The 21,534-nt window shown below is 45.6% G+C and overlaps 1 non-coding gene across 1 annotated transcript; it reads right to left on the reverse strand.

The window, feature by feature from the left end:
• Positions 1 to 21,199: 21,199 nt before the first annotated feature.
• Trnap-cgg lies at positions 21,200 to 21,271 on the reverse strand. The gene has a single exon. It is a non-coding gene; the product is annotated as a tRNA-Pro (tRNA).
• Between the last annotated feature and the right edge of the window lie 263 nt (positions 21,272 to 21,534).

Genomic DNA, 21,534 nt, shown 5'->3' on the forward strand with positions numbered 1-21,534 from the left:
TAAGAGCTCGAGTTCCAGGAACTTTGGCATTAACCTGTCGAATAGAACGTGAGTACCCGTATTTCGTAGGAAAATCGGTTTGTTGCAAAGGCTTGGCGCACACGGTAATCCTCGCGAAGGCGCGCGCGAGACGATTGCCACACTCTTTCCTCCGCGCGCAATTTTACATCCGCACGTGGTGGATGCGGATATGTGGGACGGCAGGCAGGAAAGCCTTAGCACGCCTCGAAATCTATGAATCATCGGACTGATACACATGAGGCGATACACACGAGCAACGGGCACATCTCCGTCGGGCTAATTCCCCGCTCGAAACTCGTTTTCCACTCGCCGTGCCGCGCCAGTTCGCCGCGTGGGAGGATTACGTAAAAGGCCGGCTCAAGGAAACACGCGATACAAGTAAATGGGTGCAAACCGGGTCTACGATGATACAAACGATCGAATCGGCCAACTTAACGAACGCAACCCGAATCCCAAATCGACTAATAGCTTTGCCATTTCCCTCGCAAATCCCATCGCCTTTCTAATCCGGATATAGTAACGTAGGGTTGTTTAAGTCGCCCAAGCCTCGTAATGCTCGAATTTACCGTAATTTGTCAAGCATTTTATTGTTAGCGTGATTCACAAACTAGCTCGTTTACTATTTTGCAACGACACGAAACAATCAGCGATGGAGACGTAGTCGCAAATTGAACTACGAATTTTCGCAAAATTACTTCCTATAATTTTCCAAGTGTCGGGATCGTCTGCAAAATAATCCCAGTAACGAAGCTGTCCATAGAACAGAATCCGCGATAAAGCGAAACAGTCTGTTTTTAAATACAGATACCGACTCGAATAACCTTGCCTTGCTCTAATCTGTCTCGTTGTTTCCTGTCTCGTTGCATCGTAGCTGTGAACTCTTTTTGCGATACTTTCTCCGGTTACGGCAACGTTGATTAACCAGATGATTTCGGTACGTTCCAAGGAACATTCAACGTCCGGGAGACATTCTTTCCACCTTTCCCGTGTCTCAGAGCCGTCTCTTCGGACGAATCGAACGGCTAATTGCCCACAATCTGACCGCGACTCGAGCTCGTTACGCCACGAACGGGAACTCTAATTGGACCAATTTGGAGACATTTCCTAACGACGTCGTCGCGGTGGTCTCTCTGATGGAAGCTGGATCGATCCGCGTGCTATTCCTAATTGAGACGTGCCCCGTGCGGAATTATTCGAAAGCGGACGGTCGAGTCGGTCGCGACCAGCTTGAACTTCTTAACGGCGCTCTTAAATAATAACCGCGACCCCGGGGACCATAAAACGAGCACGATGGAATTGGAGACGATGAGACGAGACGTTTCTTTCGAACTGTCGGATTATGAGACGTTAGAAACGTTGAATTTATAAGACGGCTAGTGAAACTATATGCATTTATAGATATTCGGTAATAAAAATGGCAAACGATAGAACTTTCTCCTATAATTAAAACTCTTTGTACAACTCTGCTACTTGCTCCTCGGTCAATTGCCTTTAGTATTAAGTACATACGATACATATTCTTGTCAAGTGGAACCAAAATCTGCGCAAGATTCATCAAATAGAATATATAGAATTCGTTCGATTCTCGATGCTTTGTCATCCACGCAAATTCCAACTCCTACGGAACATCGTCCAGTACCCACCGACATTCTGTCCCCCCTGATCCAACCAATAATTCTGTTCCATTGCTGGGGCGATCGCGTGCACAAGGAGGCAGAACAGTGAGAATAGCGTGTAATTCGTGAATCGAGCATAAAGTGTCGCGCACTTTAAAATCAATTACTCACCGGCGCCGAGTAAACGCGCTCACGCGCGCACGTCTAACGATCTTCGTGCCCATTTTCGCAGACCACCGTACATGTTCCCGCGGCTAGATCGCGTAAAGTATCAATCTAGCGTAAAGGGGTAGGGGGGGAGACTTGACCTCTCGCACACGCATTTATACTAACCCTCTTGGGACCTCGCGAGATCGCGCTCGCAGGCCAAAGACGATTCTATTTATGCGTGCAACCGACGGACCCAGGGTTAATGCGATGATATTACTCACGGGATATGCTTGCCTACCTAAGTCGATTAGCGGGCAAGAAAGCTCCGGGACCAGTTTTGCGGTCGAAAGCGAGCGCGCCGCGAAACATGAGCGAGGAGGGTGGCCGTGAAACGAAAGGGACAAAGACGGGGACGAAAACTAGTTTCTCCTCTTGCTGTTCCTTTCTCGCGTCTACGCGCAAGGATCTGGACCTTTAACCGGTCATCCAGCAGCGCCAAGATTCCTCGCCACTTGTCCTCATTGCTCGTTATCCCGGTGTTCGCCAGTCGACCACGTTTGATCCATGGATTCGTTCGTTTTTCCATTTTATACCGATTACCGTGCGCTATTACAATTTAACGTCCGAGAGACAGAACGATTTACACGAGTGCGTAAATACGACCAGCTAATAGATTTTCTCGCCGTGTACAGCTTGCGCAGCCGAATAGTATCGTTACGCGTGATCCGTTTCGAATAAGGTGGGTCGATTTAAAGCGGCGAATCGTAGCGATACCGTGAGTCTGTTTTCTGATCATGGAAAAAACAAAGATTTAAACACGATGCAAAGATGGCAGCGCCTGCATATTCGAAGAGGAAGCCAAGTGAACGGAAAACGAGCCGTAAAACTCGAAATACCCGAGGAAATTACGCGCCGAACGTGAACGCGCGAGACATCGATATAATCGTTACCAACGTCTTTAAAAGGGATATCATCCCGGCCAAGTCAGAAACGAATGAAAATCGCCTTCGTTTCGCTTTGTCGATGTTTCCGGGTCCCTGAAAGGGATACTTTCGTCGTCATTAATCTTTGGTTGACCGACCGTCTTAATTATACGCCCGATGCCGCAGCGCGATACACGCACGTCTGGTAATATTCTTTTCATCGAGCGGGGATGTCACGGACTCTCCATAAACGCAGCATGTTCGACAGGCCTGTTCTCTCTCATCGAACACCGAAAAACATATATACTTATATCGTACCTGCGTATTACACGCAAAAACTGAAAAAAATCTGAAAGAAAGGAACGAAAGCTCGCGCACGTTTTACCCATCCTTGCGGCTTCTGGCCGAATACGTAGTCGCACCTGTCGGAAAGCGGCACACACGATAGTGACTGTACGGTACCGGCACGGAGCCGGCAATAAAATATACCTTCGAACGGCGTGATTATACCGACGAGCCCTAAATATTTCTCCTCGTGCCTTCCTTTCGATCTCCTGGAATGCATCGTATCCTTTTCACCAACGAAGATCCATCTGTCCTTCCCTCTCTCTATTTCATCTCGCTACCTTTCCTTCAGTCTCTGTCTCGCTTCGTCCAACCAAGACTCCGAACGCATCCTCGCGTTAACGAATTTCAAGACCAGGCCAAGGAGCCAGGGAACCCTTCTAATCCTGACTAACGTTCGCGTCGAGTCAGCCACGGAGAGTCGAGGATGCGAGAATACATCCAACAGAGCTTAAGCTTCGTCGAGGTCCCGAAAAAGGGAGGGTTGCTGGCTGACAACGTCTTTATCGGCCCTCATCTCCAGGCCGTTGCCTCAGTGCCGCTTAATAGCGTCCATAAAGTTCCATCGTGCGACTACTATGTCGTTTAAATGTATATCGAGCGCCGCGGCACGCAGCATAGCGTGGCGCACCGAATCGCGTGCGCCTCCAACGATTTATTTTATCGTTCGGCCGCTTTATGCCTTCTTCCGTCCGCCATTTGCATACCAGCAGTCTCTGACGTACTGTACGCGCTGTACGAATTTCGTTTTATTCGCCAGACCGTGTACTGACGTTAATAACGCGTGCTGCTCTTTCGTTCGTGCCGATCTTACCTCGGCCACGACCCACTACTTTGATGCATTAACGAAGATGGGCCACGGGGAATATTCTCGTAAACGTCGCCAGTTTTAACCGCCGCCGGTTATCACGCGCTTATTAATAAGATTCGTGCACGTTTGCAAGTTTTTATTGGCGACGCGGTGCGTTGTTCGTTACACCCCCGTTGCTTTGATATATCGCGCTTGTTTCCCTGGTGTAGCCAACAGTGTCGAAACTTGAAAATCTTTTTACGAGTAACTCGCCTTACATATTCCTTGCGTGGCAAGAAGAAAAGGAATGCTATCGTGCGACTAGAACCAGTTTAGCTCCTCCACTTTGTAGCCATAAACGCGACAAACCCTACCAGACTAATCTCACGAGAAGCAGCGTGCGCGTACCTACTTTCCAATTAGCGAACATGAACCTTCTTGCGAACCCTTTTTCTTCTATACAGTTCAAGCAAATCCTTCATATTTTTGTCAGTATCTAAGACAAGGTGTATGAATGGAAATTCATCGGGAGTCCTCTCGTGTGTTCACTGTTTTCGGTGTTCTGCTTTGCATCATCATGCTTGCATCGTTGCAACGATTGTTATGTCGCAACATTCGCACGGTAGCAGCGAGCGACTCCTTTGTGAGGACACTGCATTTTGTGGCAACACAATGGCTCATTCCGGCGACCGGATTTCGGGCTCCTTCGCGTTCGTCTGAATGGGCCATTGGAGCAGGACGGACCCCAGCCAACGAGCTACATTAAGGTAATAACTTGCATGGGTGTCAACGTATTAGGCGTGATTTCCGTTACATCGTAGCCCGTCCTTTTCCCCCATTCGTCCGATCTACCGCTCGCTCAAAGCCAGGATTCTTAATCTCGCGCGCAAAAAAGATCGCGCCGCGGATGACGATGCACGAGGGAAAAAACATTAAGAATCATTTCCGGCGCCATTGTCGTGTCCACGCCTCGACCACGTTGCGAATATGTAGAACGATTTGCGTGTCGATGAGAAATGGCGACGTGGCTATCGTTTACTTCTCACGGAAACCGTCCGTTCTCCTACCACGTTGAATCGAACATTTCGCAATTTAATTTGTTCCCTGATGGCGGTTGTCGTCGCTTTTACGATGCTTCGCGTGCAAGTATTTATTTCGATCCTGGATAGATCAATGAGTTTCTCAAGATGATGTAAAAGTCTGGTGTCTTGCGTGGAGTAATAAACTAGGAGGTTAGTAACGTTGTCGTCGATGTCCATTGTCTGAAGCGGATTGCGGCAAACTGAGTAACTTGCATACGATTCTACGTACATTTGTACACTCTTCTTCATAAATCACGGAATGCTCGCTAATTTTTAGCAAGAGCTTCGATAAAATACGACGTTCCAAACATTGTAGTTTGGTTTTCCTTGCGATACACGCGGTTGATAAAAGTAATTCAAGGCTATTCTACATTTATTATAGACTGTAACGTACATGTGTCTACGCATCCACCCACCATGAATCGATGTGAAAGGACGAAGGTTGATAACAAGTTATAATACGCGCAGAGAGTGATAGATAGCGATAGACCAAACAGGAAACGAAATTTGATAAGTAACAGAAGGTTCTCTGTTTTCGTTTAAATTGTTCGAACACGAATCCAACGTGGTATAATCGTTAGAATCGCGGTTGTAAATTTAATTGGAATTAATTAATCGCACAGTTTTACGTTTATTCGTTGCAGAACAATGGCCGACTTCTTTCTTTTTCTTTCAAACGTGTGTACTGCTGTACGTTATATTTTGCGCAACATTTGTTCGAAAGCGAAGCTCAAAATCCAACAGAAACTACTATTAGTCGCTCAACTTATCTACTCTTATCCAAAATAAACGAGTTTACTCGGTTAATGAACGTAATTCACCTCGTAAGAAGCACGTTAAAGAATAAACTATTATCCGATACTCATCTAACGCTGTACAAATTACCTTAATAGAGAATTCCAGCTGCCGATTACTATTATCTTCGCCTACTAATTGCTCTCCGTGTTACGTATCCTCGAAACAATGAACGACATAAACGAACGAACGTAATGAATGTAGACCGCAATCATCGAGCAGCAACGTAAGACTCGTCCTCTAATAACTAACTTGTACGATGATTTCGCGTTCTGTATGAACGTAAGAAACAGCAGAACTAGGTGACCGTCACGGCCGAAGGTATTGTATGAACTCACGGTCTGAAAAGTCACGGATCTACTCGACTTCCTACCAAGAACGCCCACGACGATTAAAAAAGTCCAGAGGATGCTACGTAATAATAATTGCATTATACAACTTTGATATCGTTTCATTTTCTCTCTGAGGAAGCATCGTTCGATGGTTAGTCGGGATAGCTGGTTGAGTCGCCTGCTCGCCAAATGTTATTAACTCCACAAAACAGAAGGTAGAGGAAACCGATGAAATTATATAATTTTACAAGGTTTACAAGGAGTATAGATCAATTATCTTAACGTTAAAACTTGAAAATTTTGAAAAAATGCAATTGTGTTTTATACGAAATTGTGAATGTTGTCCCTGAGTCTCTGTATTTACAACCAACGATACGACTAACCTATCGATTTCGTCGGCTAGTTCCATTCCGATTTGCTTGCGCGTTTCGAATTATTTGAGGAATTATCGCGATGATTTAGTAGCTGGTTTACCCAAATTCCTTCGAAGCCCCGGAAGCCTTGGCGTCGATTCCGTAAATTCGAGATACATTAACGAAAGTTATTAGAGCCGAACTATTCCCTGCTGCGGCCTTTACGTACTCTCGAATCCTTGAATTGGAAATAAACGAATAATACATTAGCACCACTGAATAACAGCGGCGCGGTGATAAATGTTATACTATGTCGTCTACACGATGTTGGTGGAGGATGTTTTAATAATTTAAAGACCAGTCACGGACATCGACGTTGCAATAACGATTACGTAACCGGCGTCGTGTCGTTCGGCACTCTGTATTTATTGACGTAGAAGCAATGCCGGAACGGTGATTACGGGCAGGGAACTTGTTAAAGATATAGAAGAGCGATATTTTGCCGATAGTTTAGTCCTGCAGGGGCCACTCGGGGTCTCTCGAGTCGCCGGCAACGCGCGTTTATAGATCCGGCTCTTTCTCCACGATCGCGAACAGCCTCGTCGGATTGTAAATCGCGGGACCTCGCGTTAAAAGTTTGAGAAATGGCAAATGCATATACTATATCCTAGATACCTAACGAGTTAACGCTCGTAGCTAATCATCTGTTACGGCAAATGACGTGTTGAAACGTTCTGACAGAAGAAAAATGCTAATATCGATTAAATTTATTAACTGCGAGATTTACTTTGGAAAAATGGCAAGCTTTTGTTTTTACGTTATAATACAACATACGAGTATAACGAAGTCGATCGACTCCGTTTCTTATAAACTTATTAATTAAGAGACTATTCACGTACACGATGGTATTCGACATCCGAAAGAAGAGATCTTATCTTCGTAAAGTTATTTATCGCTAGAAGACGGCATAGATAATTGTAATTTTTCTGTCGATTTTAATTTATAAAATTGATCAGCACGGCTTCCGAGCGACTCGTATTACGATGGAACGATTAACGTCGATCGGTGTTAGGGTTAAGCCAGGCGAAGCACACGATACGATTGAGAAAGGAAAAGTAATCGACCATGTTTACGATGACCATTCGATGCGCACTTCCTATAAGAGAAACTGAAACGATCGAGGAGTATCGAAATAAGTCGAGGAACGTGAAATAGGTATAATAATAACACGGTCGGACTTGATTTTTCTGGCGGTGGTGGTATTAAAAACTCATAACGCGCTTTAATAAACGATACGTGACTGGTTGCGGGCATGGTAACGATCGTTTCGACCAAATGTAGTCGAAAAAACTGAAACGTCGGAAGGGAATACAGAATGAGAGGAGGTCCGAACGAGAGGAGGAATATCGTAGAGTTCGTAAGGGAGGATCACGTTAAAACGAAATGGGGAGAAGCGAAGACGAAGAAAAAAGGAAACAGGAGGGAGACGAAGAAGAAGGAGAAAGAGGCGAGGCATAAAGAAGAACAAGAAGCGCGCGTGGTCGCGGTAGCAATCGACAGACCCGTCATTAAAAATCAGTTAACCTGGCAATTACCGTGCAAGTCCGAGCCTATTAAGTGCGCGTAATCGGAAGGGACTTTTTTGGAATAATCGTTTGCAGCAAACACTCGCAGAGAAACGAGCTCGTGGTACTCGCAATCAGATCTGCGACTATTAAGGGGGAAAGGTGCGCTTTGTTTCGCGGTAAAGCGAATGCGAATAATGGGACGACGCTACGGGTTCTTCAGGAAAGGGACACTGTGCGAAGAAATACGTGCGATACCTTGTCTCGAATGGGAAATACTCCTCGCGAGCTAAGGACTCTCGGGAACGGGATTGCGTCGGTGTGTACATTTTCAGGATGCGATCCTCGTTCCTCTACGAGTAACTCGTACGAGTAACTTGTACGAGTAGCATCGTAGAAAATAACGTAGGGAAAGTTACAAATAATTCAGGAACGTGATAGGCACTTGCATTTACAATCTCTCCTTAACAAGAATTAAACCGTCTCCAAGTCCCATCGATCGAATTTCAATTTCTCCTATTCGTTCGATACGTTCCTAGCGATAGGGAACACTCAGTATACAGGTAGTACGGTTGGAGGATCACGACAGAAGAGTTAGGATACGAAACATCGGCTTGGATGTTTCGATTTAACAATTGGAAGCTCGAACGGACCGTTAGATGGGGAAGCTTTCATTTACCTTGGCTTAAGTGGCCACTTGCGAGTCTATAACCCTTTCTTTACCTACGTTATTGCTTTGTTAAAGCATCATTTTCCTTTCTCCTGATTTCCACCGTAGCGACTCCGGACCGCTCGATACTCATTCGTAGGCCCATTCGCTCCGAGTTATTCCCAACTCCGTTCCAACTCCGTACTTAACTTCGCCTACCATATAAGACTTCCGGAAGAGCCGTTTGCTCTCGATACGTTGCTCCGCGTTCGGCCTGTACCCACCAGAAGAGAAGTTCAAGAGAGAGCCGATCCGGTGAAGTAGTTACGGATAAGTTTGTCGGCGCTTAAGTGGCGCCGAATACGGTTCTGTAAGTACAACCTGCTCGTGGCAATTCGTCCCTGTATGCGTGTATACGTGTACGTGGACGTGTGCACGGTTTAAGCGCCGTCGAACGATCGTGGAGCGGCAAACTGGCCCGATACCGGCAGAAATCCTGGAAATCCTCTTTAACCAGGCTCCTCCAATTCGGACGATAATTTAGCCGTGTAATTGGTGCACGCGAGACTCGCCGAAATTCAGAAACTACACACGAGCAGAAGATCGCCGATACATCGTCGAAAATCACACGGTAGACGATCGAGAACGACTACGGTGCATCCGTTGTACGTTCGGAAATCGAGGAAAGAGAGAGCCTGAAGAAGGCTCGTGCCTTTATTCACTCGAGCATCTTGCTCGAGTATCCTCTTCACGGTGGAATCTCGGTAGGCTGGAAGGAAGAATTCGAGAACGAAAGGCGAAACAAATAGTTACAAAACTGGCCGGGGACGGAAGACAAAGTATTTCGGTGGACAGCCGAACAACCGCATAGCGGCGTGGCGAGTCGGTGTGGTTCGTTTTAAGCCTCGTTGCCATTATCTCGAGGAGAAGGGACAGCCGGAGAACCGGTCGTACAGAATCTTGGGTTCGCGATAATATTTGCGACACTCCGATCCGTGGAACCAAGCGGACGTATATAAGCTACAGGATAGGCCAGAGGGAGGGTTAAAAAGCGAGTGATTTGGTCGGTGAGGCCCTGGCTGATTAATGTGACCGACTATGCGCGCCCGCTATATGGGCCGACCTGGCTCATTTGCATTCGCATCGGCGCGGACCACCGTGTTCTCCGCGAGTGGACTTCTTTCGGGACGAACAAGCGCATGTCCGGAGCTCTCCATTCAACGGCTGCCATTTCAACCGCGCCTTCTAGCTACCTAGCTAAAGCCGTGGGATATCTCGAACCAAGAACGATTGTCCAACTTGGAAATGGGAATCCCCTAATAAATGATACCGAGGCGAATCTAAATTCGCTACTTGTTTTCTCGTACTGCTTTAAATGGCTACACTGTACGAGATCGCTACATGGCAAGGTCGGGAATAGAACGATGATTTGGAAGGCGTCGTCGATCGTTGGCGCGTGCAAGCGTGGGCGTTTATTGGCGACCTGCTTAACATAGTCGACGGTTAGTGGATTCAATGATCGTGTAATTGCCGACAGGAAACCGGACAGTTGCTTGCAAAGCGTTTTACTTCGGAGTTGGCTCGTTCGTCTTACGACGCGTGGCAGGAGTTTGGAAACGTTTCGAAAGTTCGACGCGTTTTACTTTTTTTGAAAATGTGAAATTTTCGTCGCGTTATGTTAGATATATGAATGCTGCCGTTTATAGCTATCGGAGTACCTTCTCGTTACATTTATATATTTTTCTACTTTTGAATTTCCTATAAATTGTTAACTTTCAACTTTACTTCGTAGTAAAAGAAATTCGTTAACTCTCGTTGAAAAATTCTCAACTCGTTAACGTCTCGCGGTAAACTAAAAATTTCATAAAGCGTTACTCCTTTAAAACCCGTATACGGTCAGATTGTTACGCCATACATTTGAAAAAGATACATATGAAAAACATGTGTATATGGGAACATCCCTTAGGAAGAAAGAGGAGAAAGATCGTATGTTCGCGATTCCCTATATCTGTACCGGAAAGACGAAAACTCGATAGAATCGGCGAAAAAGTCGACGAATTCTTCCACGAGAGATGTATCTTTATAGTGAAATCGCGCGCACCTACGCAACGTGGCGCGCGCTTGTATGCAGGTGCGTAGCGATGGGTTAGCGAGGGTTAATGCGTCGGGTAATAATTAAAACGCCATTTCCCATAGGAGAGAAAGGCGAGATGAGGCGTGCTTATAAAGGCGCTTGCCGCACCTATCTTGCTAACGGTTTAAGCAAATGGATCTTTTCGCGGATCACGATATTATATCACGACATACCTGTTCCCTCTGGCAGTCGCTATGAGGATCACGGATGATACATATAAAATATGCGCGTGAATTTTAATAAATTGCCTGTTAATCCCGATAATTTATGAATGCTCGCTTCGAACTAATCGCATCAACTACGTACATGTGTATACGGTTTCGCAACACGCGCGTTTCGCTTTTCAGGAATATCAAAAAGATTCGATGGTCGTCCGTTCGACGACGAATCCATACGTCATCTCTTTTTTTTATCCTTTCCTTTCCTCCTTTTCCGTCTTCTTCTTCTTCTATTAAACGAGTCAACCATATCCGGCTATATTTTATTTTGCGAATCACGGCCGCTTGAATAATGGCACTTAGGCATCGATGGCCTTGTAACGCTTCAAGGATGGTACACGGAGGCTCGTACGAAATTCGTCGAATCGGTATACGAGTGTGTTCACGTTTATCCAAGTGGTAGGATTGCATCTTGGCCACGAGAGCATACATTGTAACGAATTATCGCACGTCGAGCAGCATCGTAATTAAGAGTTACGCAACGGATAATTGAGAAACCTGACACGTTTTCAAAAACGCTACCTCGTCGACACGGTGTATCCTATCGAGAAGCTTAATAATAATATGGTTTCCGCGATGATCGAACGCGCGCGAGCTCGACAGATCACGACGCGTAGTAGCCGATAGTCCTCGCGATCCGTTTGCCTTGATCGCCGATAAACTGTCTGACGTAATACCACGTTCGCATGGTTTTCAGTCAAACGGATGAAAAGCGCGAATTTATTAATTATCCTTCGTCGTTCGCATCGACAATTCCATCTTCCCTCCCTCGAGTCCCTCCACATTGTATCAGGCTGTTTCTAACAACTCGATTCCAGTAACTCGTCTTTCCGAGAAACGTTTAATCGCATCAATCACGTTGGAAAATCGCGCTTACATCGCGCTGCATCGCGATCCATCTCAATTGGAATTACGCGGCCCGTTCGAGCGAGTGAAATATAATGTCAGCCGTAATGAAAATGTAGCCGCAACAAAAAGAGAAGCGCGACGTTAAACGACCGGGATAATCCCTCTGACGGTCGTGGGTGATAAAGATGCCTCGATTCCACGGTCTAATTACCGGCGATTATTCGCGGGCCTAACGGACAACACAGTCGCGATCGCTCGCGCGTATAACCGAGGAAGAGATGGGCGAAGAGAGACGCGTACACGCACGATAAAGAAACAAGCATCGACTGTTAACCGTCCTGGGCAATTATTAATCGCGTCTCAGGCTAATGACGAGCGTACCATAGGTACGAAAAGGCCTGCAGAGAGAGCGTATGCTAATGAAGCGGCGAGAGTAGCCAGGGCTCCTTTTATTTTTCACGCGGATAATGTAACTTTGGTTGCCGTGGCGAGCAGTACCGCGCGCTCCAGTGATTAGCATCGGCTCCGACTCGCCGTACGATGAGGTTATTCCTCAAGAAGACCACGGGATAGGTGCAGAGGGGAATATTCCTCAATGTCGCGGTAGCCGATGAAGACCTCACCGGGGGTAGCTGCGAGCCTTGACCGCGTGCTGCACGCTTGATATATATCTCTATCGTGGTCGGAGCCGAGCCAGCCCGACGAGCGGTCAAAGTGCGAAATCCAGCTAATACGATCGTGGAAGCTAGCGAACAGGTAGAATAAGCTTACCGAGGTGGCGGACGATGATAGTTGGTATACGCTGCTTACAAACTAAAATTTATAGTCCGATTGGCAACGCTCCTAGGCTTTTCTGGTAATGCCCAAATTTCAAGCGTAACGATTTTAAAACTATGTTCATAGTTTGTAAGAAGCTTAGATAAGAGGATGAAATATAGCAGAGCTAGAGATATAAGCTTTTATGTGGTCTGAATGGTTGGCCGAAATATAATAAGTGGGACCCGGTACAAGTTCGTAGGTATTCTGGTATTGTCAAGACTATATTTAAAACCTCATTATACCATTGTAGCCTACCATTTCTAAAGATCTGTCAATGTAATATATAGCATAGTAATTTTAGCGATGACTGATAATCAATTAGGTTTCCTTCTTATTTAATCAACAACAGAGTTGTAAAACTGTTTAATCTTGGTGTCCCGGATTAATTCATTAATATCGAAGTAATTCGTTAAATCAACATTCAAGTATTAATCAATAATAAAATAATTTTAATGTCGACGATAATCATCGGAAAGACTTTAAATGCCTACTTTACCCCATGACATTAATATCAAAATGATTTTTCTAATAGTTCGTTGTAAACGATAAATATTTGATTTTACTCCTATTTCTCTCCTCTCCTACCTTTTAAGCAATTTTTCGGCAAAATTAAACGTCGCCGCCGTTCTTTACGGTTGCGCTACAATGCACAGTGTACGGTTGCCACTGTAATACATCACGGTTCACTACACAGTGGATACGCACGGTGTACAAATACGACGGTCGATTAAAGATCGTGACGAATCGCGAACGATGAACCTGTCCACGGATCGACGATCGAGGAATCTATTAACCGAACGAATTCAGACCGATCGGATACCCAAAGCGTTAATTAATCATGCCGGTTAACCGAGTATCGTTTAGCCGGTGGTTTACAAGCCACGAGCTCTCACGGAACGTGCGTGAAATTGATTTAAGATCGACGCGGTTGTAAACAGTTATTTAAACGTAAAGAATATCGGGACTCGTCGGAGGTGCGAACCAACACCTCGTTACGCTGTTCGGGGTTCCCGATGTTAGTGGAAAGTATATGGTTATTGCAAGACAGTTGAAAACGTCCGCCGGCAAAAATGCCATCGCTAATCACTCACCGATCTAATCGTCGAGCCTTTCGGCGTTTCGTCAGTAAAATCGGGTATCGTTGCAGCTGCACCGATAACCGGCGTTATACCCGTTACAGGCTCCGCGCAAGTACCAGTAAAGCGTACGAAGTAATTCCGGAGTGTGGATACGTCGGCACGGACGTGTCAGCCGCTATTTTACAGGCGAACCATCGTCTCTTCGGTGTTGAACGCCGCGCCGCTATTTTACAAACCATGAAATACACACGCCGACAGGGCGGTGACTTAAGCCGTGTCCTCACTGGGCCCGCAACGATGTTGATATTCCATTTTCTTGAGAAAGTTGCTGGTTGTTGCCAGTAACGAGGCTTGCTGCGCGGTCCAAAGACCAAAGAAAAACAGTTATACAGTTTGTCGACTGTTTCACAAGTTCGCCGTTGCATTTGGAAACAACCGGTAGAGACACGATAAATAAGTCGCGTTTTGTCTCGTGCGAAGGTCATAGGAAGGAAACGAGACAAGTACGTCTTTGTCCATCTTCTGATTTTAATATCATTTTATGGCTAAAGAATAGTATCTTAATGTGACATAGGCGAGAATAAAAGCGACCATATCGTTATTCCAAAGTTGATCAGTGCGGCTTCCGAATGTCTCGTTCTTCGGAACATACAGCGAGGACGCAGCTTAAAACAGAGAGGAATAAGGCGCGCCGTGGAAGCGTGTTAAGAAAAAAAGCAGCAGGGAAAAGAGAGATGCGTAATTACGAATAAAAGTTTCAATTAGCTCCCAGGTGAGCTAAACGTGGTGATCGCGGCTGCGTGATTCATAGGCCATATAAACTGTGTGCATAGCCGGGCAGCGTCGCCGTGTAAGATCGCCGAAGGATGATGATGCTACACGTAGCACTACCTTTCACTTTGTTTTCCCGCAAAGATGCCTCGGCTAAATATTAACGTCCGTGACAGAGATGCTTTTCCCGTCTGTCGCGTCCCATGACCATTACCGAACGTTATACCGGTGCGGCTGAAAATTCAGGCGGTAACCAAGCTTTCCAAGCCGAATATATATAGCCTCTCCCGTAAACTCTTTAACCCCGTCGTGTATTACATTGTAGCGCTCGCAGTCGCCAACGACGGCAAATTAAACGGAGAGATACCGCTGTTAAACATCCCAACGTCCTTTCTTTTCTCTCTTTTCTCTACTTATTTCATTTTCTTCCGCTTTCATCGCGTTTCAATCGCGATGCAACGCAGTTAGAAACAAAATTTTTATCACGGCAGGAAGGAGTGCCGCTTGTTCCACGCGTCTTGCTCGTAACGTTCGTCGGAGATGGGTGAAAAAGGTGTAAAAACGATCGTAAGCGTTGACGTCTACCAACGATTCTTCGCGGCCTAAGTTACGAGGTGTACGCGGTCCGGCAGCGAAGTTACAGCTGCCGAAGCTGTTATTAACGTTATTCAATCATCGCTCGAGTTTCAGCGGAGGGTTCTACGACCTCGTTCCTCCGACCTCGTTCCTCCGACGACCACCCGTGCTGAAAATTCTTCGCGACGCATACGAGACTCGGAGACGAGAGCGGCGTTCTTCTAGGACACGGTTTCTCGTCGACGATAAAAATTTCCGTCGACCGCGGATGTAGCTAATTGTGACCATCGGGCGCTGTTAAACGCCTCTGAATGGCTTTACACCGCGCTAACAGGTAAAAAAAGCAGAAATCGCGGTGTATCGATTCTGCTTTGTCATTGCTCGGCCACCTACCTAGTTTCAACTTTTCTGACCGCTTTCGCTTTACGTATTTAGTATATATATATATATATACATCGTTGAGGCGTTACTCTTTTACGTTTCTCTCTGCTTATTTGCTCCTCGAAACTTATATGCGGTGGAACTCTATTTACAGGAATAAGATTTTAGTGTCCGATTGAACAAACTTCTATCGATCGAATTTATTTATATTGTCTGCTATCACATGTATGAACATGGTACTAGTGACAAGAAACAGCGATCTTTTACTATATGATGTACTTCTCCTCCGATGGATTCAGACAAACGATGTTCCATCGTATCGTAAATAAAGACCAATGAGTGACGACGAAACCAGAACTCGCAACAATACGCATCTAGCAAAGCCTGTACATTCGGTGAAGATAAATGAACTTGACTCTTACGATCTGCGTATCGCGTATTTCGTCCCAGCTGAATCTTGCGGTATCCGCTAGATCTCCGTTGCAGTGCAACCCTAACTGAGACTCGGTCACCGAACACCGGAAAATTTCTATTCCCGGGAATATCACGCATCGTTGGATCGTCCAAGCGATCGATCAAAATATCGTTTTGCAATATCGACGAGCGGAATTCGCGCAACAACGGTTGAAACGGTATATACGTCGAAGCTGGAAGAGACGCGACGCGAGTGACGTTAACGAGCGACGCGACCCGTAATGGGATTACTTTGCGTAAATCACAAAGCTGACCGGTCGTCCTGGTCTTCTACACTTATTACGTGTGTGGTTCTACGACTTCTCCCTGGCCCTGTTGAGATACGTTCGACGTTTAACCCCGAGGTCCCCGCCACGCTGGAAACCCCCGATGTATCGATCCTTGACCAACCGCACAGAAGGGACCAACACTGGTGCACACCAACGGACCAACAGGCTCGAATATTACCTGGAACTCCGGGAATTCTATCTTCCGCGATGGCTACGTACGAATACACCGAACACAGCGAACGAACGAAAGAACGATCGTCCGGTTTCTCGTCTTCTCTAATCGGGACTTTACGAGCACCCTGTATTCCGGCATGCGTGCCTCGTGCGCGACCTCAGCCGACCTACGCCGACCTCTCCCACATTACCTCGTCCACGCACCTCGCTCGGTAGAGATGCCACGACGGAGAAACTCCATCGCGGAGCATCCAGCATACCGGGATTACCCCCGACGACGTCTCTCGCAGTCTCTCGCCAAATTAGCTCTCGCTCGTGTTTGTTTCCCGTCGATTCCTCTCCTCGAAGATTCGCGTCCTCGCGTTTAACTTGGCGTATCTCTAGCCGGTCGCGTCGGTGATCCTTTGAAAACAGCCCGAGGAGAAATTTTCGCGGCCACCGAGATTACAGCCGAGGCTTTATCCGATACCCAGGCTCGAGCTGACTGGTCGAGACGAGTACACGCATAGCGTAGAAACCTCCTCCTCGGGAATTCTTCCTGCTGAACCATCTTTAATTAAACTCCTGACGCGATATAGCTTCGAGGAATTCAGCCTGCGCGAGACACGGGAACGATCCGGGGTGAAAGTAACGCGACGCACGAACAAATGTTATTCGCTGTACCGAGATGAAATAGGACACGTGTATTCTGGCCGATCTGTGGAGGAAAGTTAATCTAAATACGAGACTATTGTCCTTGTAGGATGATGGCACGATAGTTTTTTACATTCACGAGTATTTAAAAGTTTTTAGCAACATCCAACGTGATGAAAAAACGGAGAATTTGAAATATTTCGAGGTATCTCGGAGATTGGTAAAATATCAGGATACTTCGACTGAAGAGGTGACGGTATATACTTGGTTGCAATTTTCCACCAAATCCGTTACGACGATGAAATTACGACGAAGAAACTTGTATCTTTTCGCAGCTGCTACCTTCTCCCACAGTATTTCTTTATCGTCTGTTTGCCAGAAGATTTTCGTACGGACGGACGGTGGAAACTTGGCTCCTTTCACAAGTTCGCTTGACCCGCGCCGCTTCCTGTTTGTCTACTTTTGCCAGCCGAAAAAGCTGGTATCTACCGAAAAATTCGAAACTAGATTGCCGCGTTTGCCCCGGTGATTAGCAGCAGGGACTCACTAAATGGCGAGACAAACGGCGAGGTCGGTTCTTCCTGAAAGCAGCAAAAATTCCTGGCGCGCACAAGGGAAGAATACGCGAAGAGGTGGGGGATTCCTATGGAGATTCCATTGGCTCGGTGTCGTTACTCGCTCGTCTTAACGAAAGCAACCGGTGTTTGACTTGAAAATATTCCACCGGCCGTTTAATTGGCCGATAAAGTTAAGCTGCAAAACATGGCCGCGGCTAACGTGGCCAACGGAGGATTTCGTGTCTGTAAAAAGCCGTTCAACGTCAACGCGTCGATATTTTATCGTTGTATAATCTGCGCGCCAGCTCCGGAGCCTTCAGAGCGCATAAATGACATCGACCTCGGGCTGACCCGGGTAATTGAAAGAGGTGGCCGCGAAGCGACTCTGAGTAACCACAAGCAGCTCGGGCTCGTACGTAGGTGCAGGTGCGCGAGGCTGAGCGCACCTCCGTCAGCGCATATGTAATAACGAGTGTGCGGTGTTGCGTGGATTTTTGCGCTAGAATCGGAGAAACTTAACCGTTCGTTAGACGAAAGTAAACGGTGGCTGTCGTTGTTCGCGAGGTAATAAATAACGAGCGTCTGTTCGTTGACGGAAAGTCGTTCTCGCCTAATTAGGACGTTAGTAAAAAGAAATAAAAGAATGGAATAAAAGAGGAAGAAAGAGAATGACGAGATAGACGGGGGGGCATGGGAAAAGGTGGTATTAGAACGTTATTAAGTCCGAATAGAAACGCATTAAATTTTCAATAAAGAGTATCTAACGAGAGCTAATTGGCGTGTTCCGATAGGTACCTACCTAATGATTAGTTTTATAACCGGCGGGCGAAGCATCGAGGAAAATGCCCCGACCTACCCTTACTTTTTCTTCTCCTATCGTATCGATACGCTAACGATATTAGAAATAAATTTATTACCGAAAATTATCAATGCCTAATCGCCGATCGTTAGTAACATCTTCTGTTGAACCTAAGGCCACGCGGTGATTCGTGTCTCTGCGATGCGATACGGGACAATGCAGGGACGGCGCTGAAAGTATAGGCCACACGTAGAGAAAAATAAATTAACGACTTGGCCCTAATTGCACGTTCAGAATTTTACGGCCGACCCTGTCGTACACGTGATGTAGACAACATTACGGACACACACGGTCGAGTAGCGTACTACCATAGTCGGGCGAGGGTTGCGCGGAGGGGGAACGGTAATTACTTTGAGCGTGTTCTCGTGCACGATAAAAAATCAGAATGAAATGGTGCCTTTATTAATTACGTATTACTTAATCACCGGGTCGAAAAAAGGCGTAAAGAATGGAAGCGCATCCTGGTTTCTTTGGTCGGACGTGCTCTTTTGGTCGTCGATGAAAGAACTCGGGACGAAGAATCGCGAAACAGCTCGTGCTCGATCGTGGTCGAAACTAAGGCTCGTTTGCCGTGTAACGATGCCATGGCCCCGATTGCTCCTACATTTTTGGCCAAACATTCACTTTTAGAAACAAGGATGGCCCCTTTCGCGTCCTACGTCCGTCGATCGTTGTGTAACTCGCGCGTAGACTTTTTTCTCGCCGGTTTTTTCGTTCGCGCGTCTGGTGTCTGTCAGGTGTCGAAACTTTTGCCCCGAATTAACTACGATTGTATCAGTGGAATCGCGGGTCTCTGTCGCGATGCACAATAGCCACACGGCTCTGCGAGGCTGCTTCGTTATGTAAAGAGAGGAAGAGAAAAAAAAGGAAGAAGGAGAAAAAGAGAGGAGCGTAACGCAACGTGGTGTATTCAAATTGTTTACACAGTAAACACCGGTGAACCGCCGTAACCGAACGTTGTGAAACGTATTCGAAGCGCTTGTTCGTTAACTACATCGGTTGCTCTCTTATCTCACCGTGAGATATGTTTATTGCAAAAAGGATAGGCTTTTATCCCGTCGTTAATGCTCTTGTCTTTCTATAAAACGTCGATCCGCTGATTTTATATAGTCGTCGATAATCGCCTGTGATCAGTGTCGACTCGTCGTCCATAACGAGGTGGCCTTGATAAAAAAAATCCTTCGAATTCTCGCGGTCGATCAACAGAGTGGCAATAAAACGAGTTTCGGGTACGCGTGTTTTGGTACTGTTTATTTCTGTCGCGATTTAACGGAGAAAGAATCGTCGTGATAGATTGACACCGGGCGTTCATTGTCTCGTGGACACTCGAAACATTCAGAAGCTACGTCGATCAACTGTATAAATCGATATGTGCGAAAAGGTAGTTACGTTATAAACGCTGCTCTTTAAATGTACGTTAGAATCTATAAAAATAGATCATTCGCTTCTGACGAATCGAATTATCAATCGTACGCTTATTTAACGAAACTAAGAAATCAATGAAACGTGCAGTTGATCAGTTTGACTTATGAGAGACTCGTTTGACGGTTCAACCGCGATTTCGATGATTTTAGAACTCGCGTCATCGTTAACGGGCCTGCTATCGATCAACTATGATCGTCTTATAGCTCCTACTATGTAAGCTGGTTTATTTCATTCGTTCTGTTCACTCGTTGGCTTATGCCCACTGGCGCGACAGCAATTTTTCTTCTCTTCTTCAAGGATTTTCAACGCGGACACTTTCAACGTGAGTGCTTTTCTACAGCGTCAAGAATATTACTGTTGGATAGTTATGAAATAAAAATGTTGCATATTATTGAATTAGAGTGTGTGAGATACGTGATTACTCGGAAGCTGTGTGAGTTATTAGAATTATTAGATTTATTAGAAAGGGTTACAGTAGAAAGGACAGAAATATACAGGCGCTAATGTTCAGAGAAGAAATTGAGCTGAAAACAGGTTTCAAAAGACATTATCGAATTGCATCGAGGGTGTTGGAAACAAGAAAATGACTTGCGAATTTGATTAAATAAAATTGATGCATTCGCTCATTTACAAGAGTAATTTCGCAACAATCATTGGCGACTCTCGACTTTGATGCATTAATTTCTGAGAAAAATCGATGTAATTGCATTGGAAAGCATTGTCAAGACCAATATATACTAAGATTAAAATATTACGAAAGTGGGTAAAAGTTATAAAAGGCTTTATAAAAATACTCGTATATTATTCCTAAAGAAACGCTTATTCAATTTTGCTTTGATACGAAGATTAATCGACGAACCTTCCGAAAAATTCCAACGAATATTCCAAGGGAGCAGACTCGATTCCGATCCGCGATTCAGGTGAATGAAACTCGCAGTAAAATCATCCGATACGTTGTACGAGTCTTGTCTATCTTTCGACAATTATTCCAATAATAAGCGAGCCACGGTAACGATTGTACCAAACGAGTGCGCGATTTCACGTGACGGCATTTCAGTTAACAACAAAATAACAAACACGAGTATTAATGCTTTGATCAAGTAAAATCATCGGTAACCTTTACTAAGGACATAGATATAAACAGACATATTTAATTATTACTCATGCACGAAAAGGACTGACGAAGAAAAAACCATCAACGTTAGGGGAAAAAACAAACCGTTAGATCTAACACGCGACATTCGGGGACACGCGACTATAGCGCGCGAGCTACGCACGTTCAATGGAGTTTGAAATCGCGCTGCGTGAAAGTGTTGCGCACACGCGTTCGTAAAAAGTAAAAGTAAAGAAATTCCATCGTGGGCTCGTCCGGGATTTGAACCCGGGACCTCTCGCACCCGAAGCGAAAATCATACCCCTAGACCAACGAGCCAACTTATTAGTCTCTTTGTTAACCATATATAAAAACCACCAATTAACATGTATAATAATTCTTATCGCGATCGACTGATTATAATAATTTACTGCACGCGCGCATTCTTCCCGTCCGAGCAACCTGACACGTGTAAAACAAGCGATCGATTACACAGATAAATTTCCTCCATCTTCCAAGAACATAATTATCACGAGACAATTGATCGATTAAGAAATTTAAAGGCGAGAAAAATAATCGTACGCTGAAACGACAACGAACAA

The sequence above is a fragment of the Bombus vosnesenskii genome, unplaced genomic scaffold (genome assembly GCF_011952255.1).
Source record: "Bombus vosnesenskii isolate JDL3184/JDL3185 unplaced genomic scaffold, Bvos_JDL3184-5_v1.1 scf7180000013305, whole genome shotgun sequence".
In the NCBI taxonomy this organism is placed as follows: Eukaryota; Metazoa; Arthropoda; class Insecta; order Hymenoptera; family Apidae; genus Bombus; species Bombus vosnesenskii.